The sequence below is a fragment of the Rattus rattus genome, chromosome X, assembly GCF_011064425.1.
Source record: "Rattus rattus isolate New Zealand chromosome X, Rrattus_CSIRO_v1, whole genome shotgun sequence".
NCBI classification, from domain to species: domain Eukaryota; kingdom Metazoa; phylum Chordata; class Mammalia; order Rodentia; family Muridae; genus Rattus; species Rattus rattus.
In genome coordinates this window covers 35476195-35482051 of record NC_046172.1, presented here as the reverse complement: position 1 = coordinate 35482051, position 5857 = coordinate 35476195, and the positions used below count along the sequence as shown (strand labels likewise).

The 5857-nt window shown below is 39.2% G+C and overlaps 1 pseudogene; it reads left to right on the top strand.

Moving 5' to 3' along the window:
• The first annotated feature begins 3535 nt into the window (after window positions 1–3535).
• LOC116888771 lies at window positions 3536–4158 on the top strand (annotated as a pseudogene).
• The last annotated feature ends 1699 nt before the right edge of the window (window positions 4159–5857 follow it).

Sequence of the window (5857 nt, the reverse complement as noted above, 5' to 3'; positions counted from 1 at the left end):
TGTTTTGTGTGTTTTTAAGGGGAGTTTTTCATGTTCTTTTTAAAGTTTCCAGCATCATGATCAAATATGATTTTTGAAACCAGATCTGCTTTCTGGTGTGTTTGGATATTTGTGTGTTATTTTGGTAGAATTGGTCTATGTGATGCCATGTGTCTTGGTTTCTGTTTCTGAGTTCTCAAGCGCTTGCCTCTTGCCACTGGGATTATTCCTGTGTTACTTTGTTCTGCTATTTGATGAAAGTGGCCAGAGTGTGCCCTATAAGCCTGTGTCAGAGTGAGTGTAGACCTGTTTTCCTGTTTTGTTTTGTTTCTTTTTTCAGCCAGTTATGGGAACAGAGTGTTCTGCTTTCGGTCCTGTAGTTTTTCCTGTCCACAGGTCTTCAGCTGTTCCTGTGGGCCTGTGTCCTGTGTTTACCAGGGAGTTCACTTGGAGCAGAAAAGTTTGTCTTACCTGTGGGTCCCGAGGCTCAAGTTTGCTCGTGGGGTGTTGCTCATGAGCTCTCCACGTGGGCAGTAACCAGGAGGACCTGTGCCAACCTTTCCGGGAGCCCCCATGCACCAGGGTCCCAGATGGCATTTGGTGTTTTCTTGAGTCAGAAAATGTGCAGAGCGTGTCTCTTCTGGCTTCCAGGCGTGTTCGTTTCTCTGAAGGTTTAGCTTCCTCCCATGGGATTTTGGGGTGTAGAGATCTGTTGATCCAGTCCCTTCCAGGCTCCTGTCGGTATCTCAGGCATCTATTCTATATTTTGTATTCTGTTCCTGTTTCCTGTGTCTATGTCTCCTAATCTCTTTCCTAGGTTTTCTATCTTTAGGGTTGTCTCTCTTTGTTATTTCTTCATTGTTTCTATTTCCATTTTTAGATCCTGGATGGTTTCATTCAGTTCCTTTACCTGTTTTATTGATTGTGTTTTCCAGTAATTCTTTAAGGGATTTCTGTGTTTCCTCTTTAAGGGCTTCTACTTGTTTACCTGTGTTTTCCTATTTTCTTTAAAAGGAGTTATTTATGTCCTTCTTAAAGTCCTGTATCATCATCTTGAGATGTGATTTTAAAATCAAATCTTGCTTTTTGGATATTCTGTATTTACTTCAGTGGTAGAACTGAGCTTTGATGATACCAAATATTCTTTGTTTCTGTTACTTAGGTTCCTCTGCTTGCCTCTAACCATCATGTTTGTCTCTGGTGTTAGCTTGTCTTGCTGTTTCTGACATTGGCTTTACCCTCCTGTAAGCTGGTGTATCAGCACTTCTGTAGACCTGTTTTCTTTCAGCTGGATCTGGAAACAGAGAACTGCTCTTGGGTTTGTGTGTCTTGATGCCTGTGGCAGCTTACTTGTAACAGAATATTTGGTCTAACCTCTGCTCTCAGGTGTGTCAGCACTCGTGAAGAGTGGCTTTCTGCTCTGGGCTCAGATAAAAACCAGAAGGGTCCTGACCCTAATTGGTCCTAGGTTCCTGTATCATATGGCACAAAGCAGGTTCCTCTTGGTCCAGGAATGTGAGCAGAAGTGGCGGTCTCCTCTGAGCTCTCAAGATTGTCCACACTCCTCAGAGTCCAGCCCTCTTTCCCATGGAATTTGAGTACATATATCTGTGAGACCTATTCAGCTCCAGGCACAGGCAGAAACCAGAAGTTTCCTGTCCCAGACTGCTCCTACCTTAGGTGTCTTTTGGCCACCAGGCCATGTTGTTTGGAGCAGAAGATTTGTTCCTTACCTTTTGCTTTCAGGTGTTGGTGTCCTGGCAACTGGATTTCAACCCTGCATAGAGGAAATCAGAAGTGGTCCTTCCCTGACTTGTTTGGTTCCTTGTGCCCAGAGGGCAACAGAGGCACCAGGCAGGTCCCTCTTGGACCAGGAATTGAGCAGAAGTGGTTGTTGGATTTTCAATAGAGATTTGTCAGAGACTTTTCAATGTAGTGTCTGAAAACCACAAGGACATGGATGGATGTTATACAAACTCTGATGAAACAAAAATTTCAGCATAGGCTACTTTGACCAGCAAAACTATCAATTATAATCAACAGAGACAGAGAACTTTTCATGATAAAGGCAAATGTAGGTAATTTATGCCTACTAATTCAGCTCTATAGAAGTCAAAGGAAGGAAAACTTGTATGAAAGGAAAACTAGTATGAAGAGAAAGTTAACTATATCCAAGAGGACACAAGAAGCAAAAAATTGCAGAAAAGTTCATCAAAAGCAGTGAAACACCACAGCAGTACATCAAAATAGCAGGAATAAATAAACACTGATCTTTAATAATTTTCATTATTAATGGTTTCAGTTCCTCCAAGAAAAAGACACAAACTAATGATTTGGATTAGTAAACAGACCCAACTTTCTTGGTGCTTCCAAGAAATGTATTCTACTATCAGGGACAGATATCATCTTAGGGTAGAAAAAAGGTAGAAAAAACTATTCTATGCAAATGAACACAAGAAGAGAGCAGGGGAATCTATATTAACATCTAAATATAGACTTCAAACTGCAACTAAATAGAAGAGATAAGGATGAACACTTTGCTCTTATTAAAACCAAAAACTATCAAGTAAATATTATAATTTTAAGCAGTTTGCTCCAAGTGTAAGGGCACCAAATTTCAAAAAGAGGAAACATGTTTCAAATTGGAAAATTATATACCAAACCTCTATCACTGAGACTGGGTACTTTCATCTCTCTTTTCATTATAGACACAGATAATCCAGAAAAAACAAAGAATACTTGGTCTTAGAATGTCATAAATCAAATGAAACTGCCACAAGGAAGGCAGAACATTTGATGAAGACTCACAAGAATATATTTTTCCTCAACAGCTCATCAAACTTTCTTCCAAACTGACTACATGTTAGGACACAAAATATATATAAGAAAATTGACATAACACCTTGCATCCCACCAGATCATCAAGGGTTAAAGCTGAATATAAACAATGAGAAAAAAAGTAAGCAACTTCATGGAAGTGAAACAACTCATTAATAAATAAAAGTTGATTGTAGCAGAATTTTTTAATTAAAACTTTTTAAGATTAAATAAAGATTAAAAAAAAAAAAACACTTGCCCAAATCTAGCGGGATATAGGTGAAGTAAAGTTCTGAGACAATTTAGTAACACTAAGGACTACATTTAAAAAGTGACAAATTTCATATTAGTAATTTAACAACAAATCCAAAATACTCTAAAAAATAAGAAGAAATAGCTAAAAAGAATAAACAAGAAATAATTAACTTAGGCTGTAAAATCAAAGGAATAAAAAACAAACAAAACAATACACACAGTCATGAAGAGTTCTAATTTTTTAAATAATCAAAAGACTGATAAACCCTATGTAAATAAAAACCAAATGATAGAAAAAGAAGACTATGTGAATAATAAAATGAGCTGAAAAGGAAGATATTAAATACACTGAGAAATCAGAAATAGTAATGTATGTTAGCAAAATCTATAAGTCATGGAGTCCCGCCCCATCTGCCCCCTTCCTCGGACCCAGAAGAAGAGATGGGTCCCCTGTTGGCACACTGTTCTTCTGCCACCTGACATCATGCCTCCCAAGAAGGATGCGTTCTGTGAAGAAACCTGCAGGCCTCCCATCTCTAAGAAGCCTGTTGCTGCCCAGCAGGGACCCCTAGCCAAGACCAAGGCCGAGCCAGCTGCCCCCCAGACCCCTGCGAAAACCCAGGAGCCCCCTGTTGATCTCTCCAAAGTGGTGATCGAGTTTAACAAGGACCAGCTGGAGGAGTTCAGAGAGGCCTTTGAGCTGTTTGACCGAGTGGGTGATGGCAAGATCCTGTACAGCCAGTGTGGGGGGACCTGATGCAGGCCCTGGGCCAGAACCCTACCAATGCCGAGGTGCTTAAGGTCCTGGAGAACCCCAAGAGCGATGAGCTGAAGTCCCGGCGTGTAGACTTTGAGACATTCCTGCTTATGCTGCAGGCAGTGGCCAAGCACCGGGACCAAGGCACATATGAGGACTACCTAGACGGGCTTCGTGTGTTTGACAAAGAGGGCAACAGTAAAGTCATGGGAGCAGAGCTCAGACACGTTCTTACCACTCTCGGAGAGAAGATGACTGAGGAAGAGGTAGAGACTGTTTTGGCAGGCCATGAGGACAGCAACGACTGCATCAACTATGAGGTCTTCCTGAAGCACATCCTAAGCCTCTGAGCTCCGCAGCCCCTAGTGCCCTCTAGAGAGGCAATGGTCCTGGTCAACCAGACAGAAGCGCAGGCAGTGCAAGCCCCATCCGGGACCGTAAAGCATCCACCAGCGCTGGGACAACTTTCTTTCTACCTCACCCAACTCCACCCCTAATTTACCGAGAACCTGCGGATCGGGAACTTGCCCCACCTCCCAGCGCCAGGTAGCACGCCCTGCCAATTAGGGGCAACTACTGTTTTGAACAAAACATGGTTTCTGAAAAAAATCTATATATCATAGGAGACCAAGCACTATAAAAAGAAAATGGCAATTTCTGATTTATTATATTTATAAGGCAATGAGCAGGTGGAAAAAAGAAGCAATGAGCAATTTAAACAGACACCTGATATGTACTGAAATTGAATAATAATTTTAAATTCTCCAAGAAAAAACCCATAGCTGGGAAGACGAAGTGCAGAATTGTGCCAGAAGTTCAAAGAAGGAATAACACCAATACTCCTCAAAGTATGGAATATTTTGTATTTTTATAAGGCCATTATTATCCTAATACCAAACCCAAGAAAAACACAATAAAAATAAAAACTTACCACAATATTCCTTGTAAATATAGAAGTAAATATTCTCAATAAAATACTTGCAAATTGAATTCAAGAACTAATTCAAAAGATTATCTACCAGGATCAAATTGGCTTCATCGACAAATGGAAGAATAGTTTGAATATTTAAATCAATTAAATGTTATCCGTCACACTGGCAAACTGAAAGGCAAAAAATCATTTGATAATAAAATTAGAGGCAAAAAAAAGGCATTTGAAAAACAGCTATCCATGAGCTACATCCTAAATTCTAAAGAAACTAGAAGTAAAAGTTATATATCTCAATATAATAAATTCAACTTACAGCCAGATCACAACGCCATTTTAAATATAGAGAAAATTCCTAAATCTAGGAACTAGACATGAGATAATGTCACTATACCCTTTTAATATAATATTTGAATTCTGAGGTAGAGCAAAAACAAAAATGAAGGAAATCAAAGGAGATACAATTAGGAAAAAAGGAAGTTAAAATATTTCTATTTGCACATGGTATAATCTTATATAAAGAAGACACTTGACACTTGTACCTTAACCAAAAACTTCTTATATAAATTCTTAAAGAAATATAGCAAGATTCACACAAAATTCACACACACACACACACACACACACACACACACACACACAAATTTAGGAAAAACTAGAAGGTTGTTGGAGGTGATGAGGTAATGAGTCACTACTATTGGGAGTTGACGTTTCAAAAATTTCATGCTAGTTATGTCTTAGTCCCTTTTACATACTTGTGGATAACAGTTAAGCACCCAGTTTCTGTTTTAGCAATTTGGTTGCCTGCTTGCTGCCTGATTCCCCACCATGTGGGTAATGAACTCACCCCTTAAAATTGCAAACCAGCCCCCAATCAGATGATGGATTTATTTGCTGTCTTGAAGCAAATAAATCTACTTTCACAGCATTGAATCATCAATTAAGACAGAAATGTAACAATAAAATATTTCCTAATGTTGTATTACTATCCCCATAGATAAGTATATTGTTCAATCATTATCAGAAAAGTGTTTGGTTCACAGGATTATAATTAATGCAATGTACCAAAACTAGAAAATCTGTAAATGGGAAGAGGCATTAGAACACTCAGTTCTAAATGA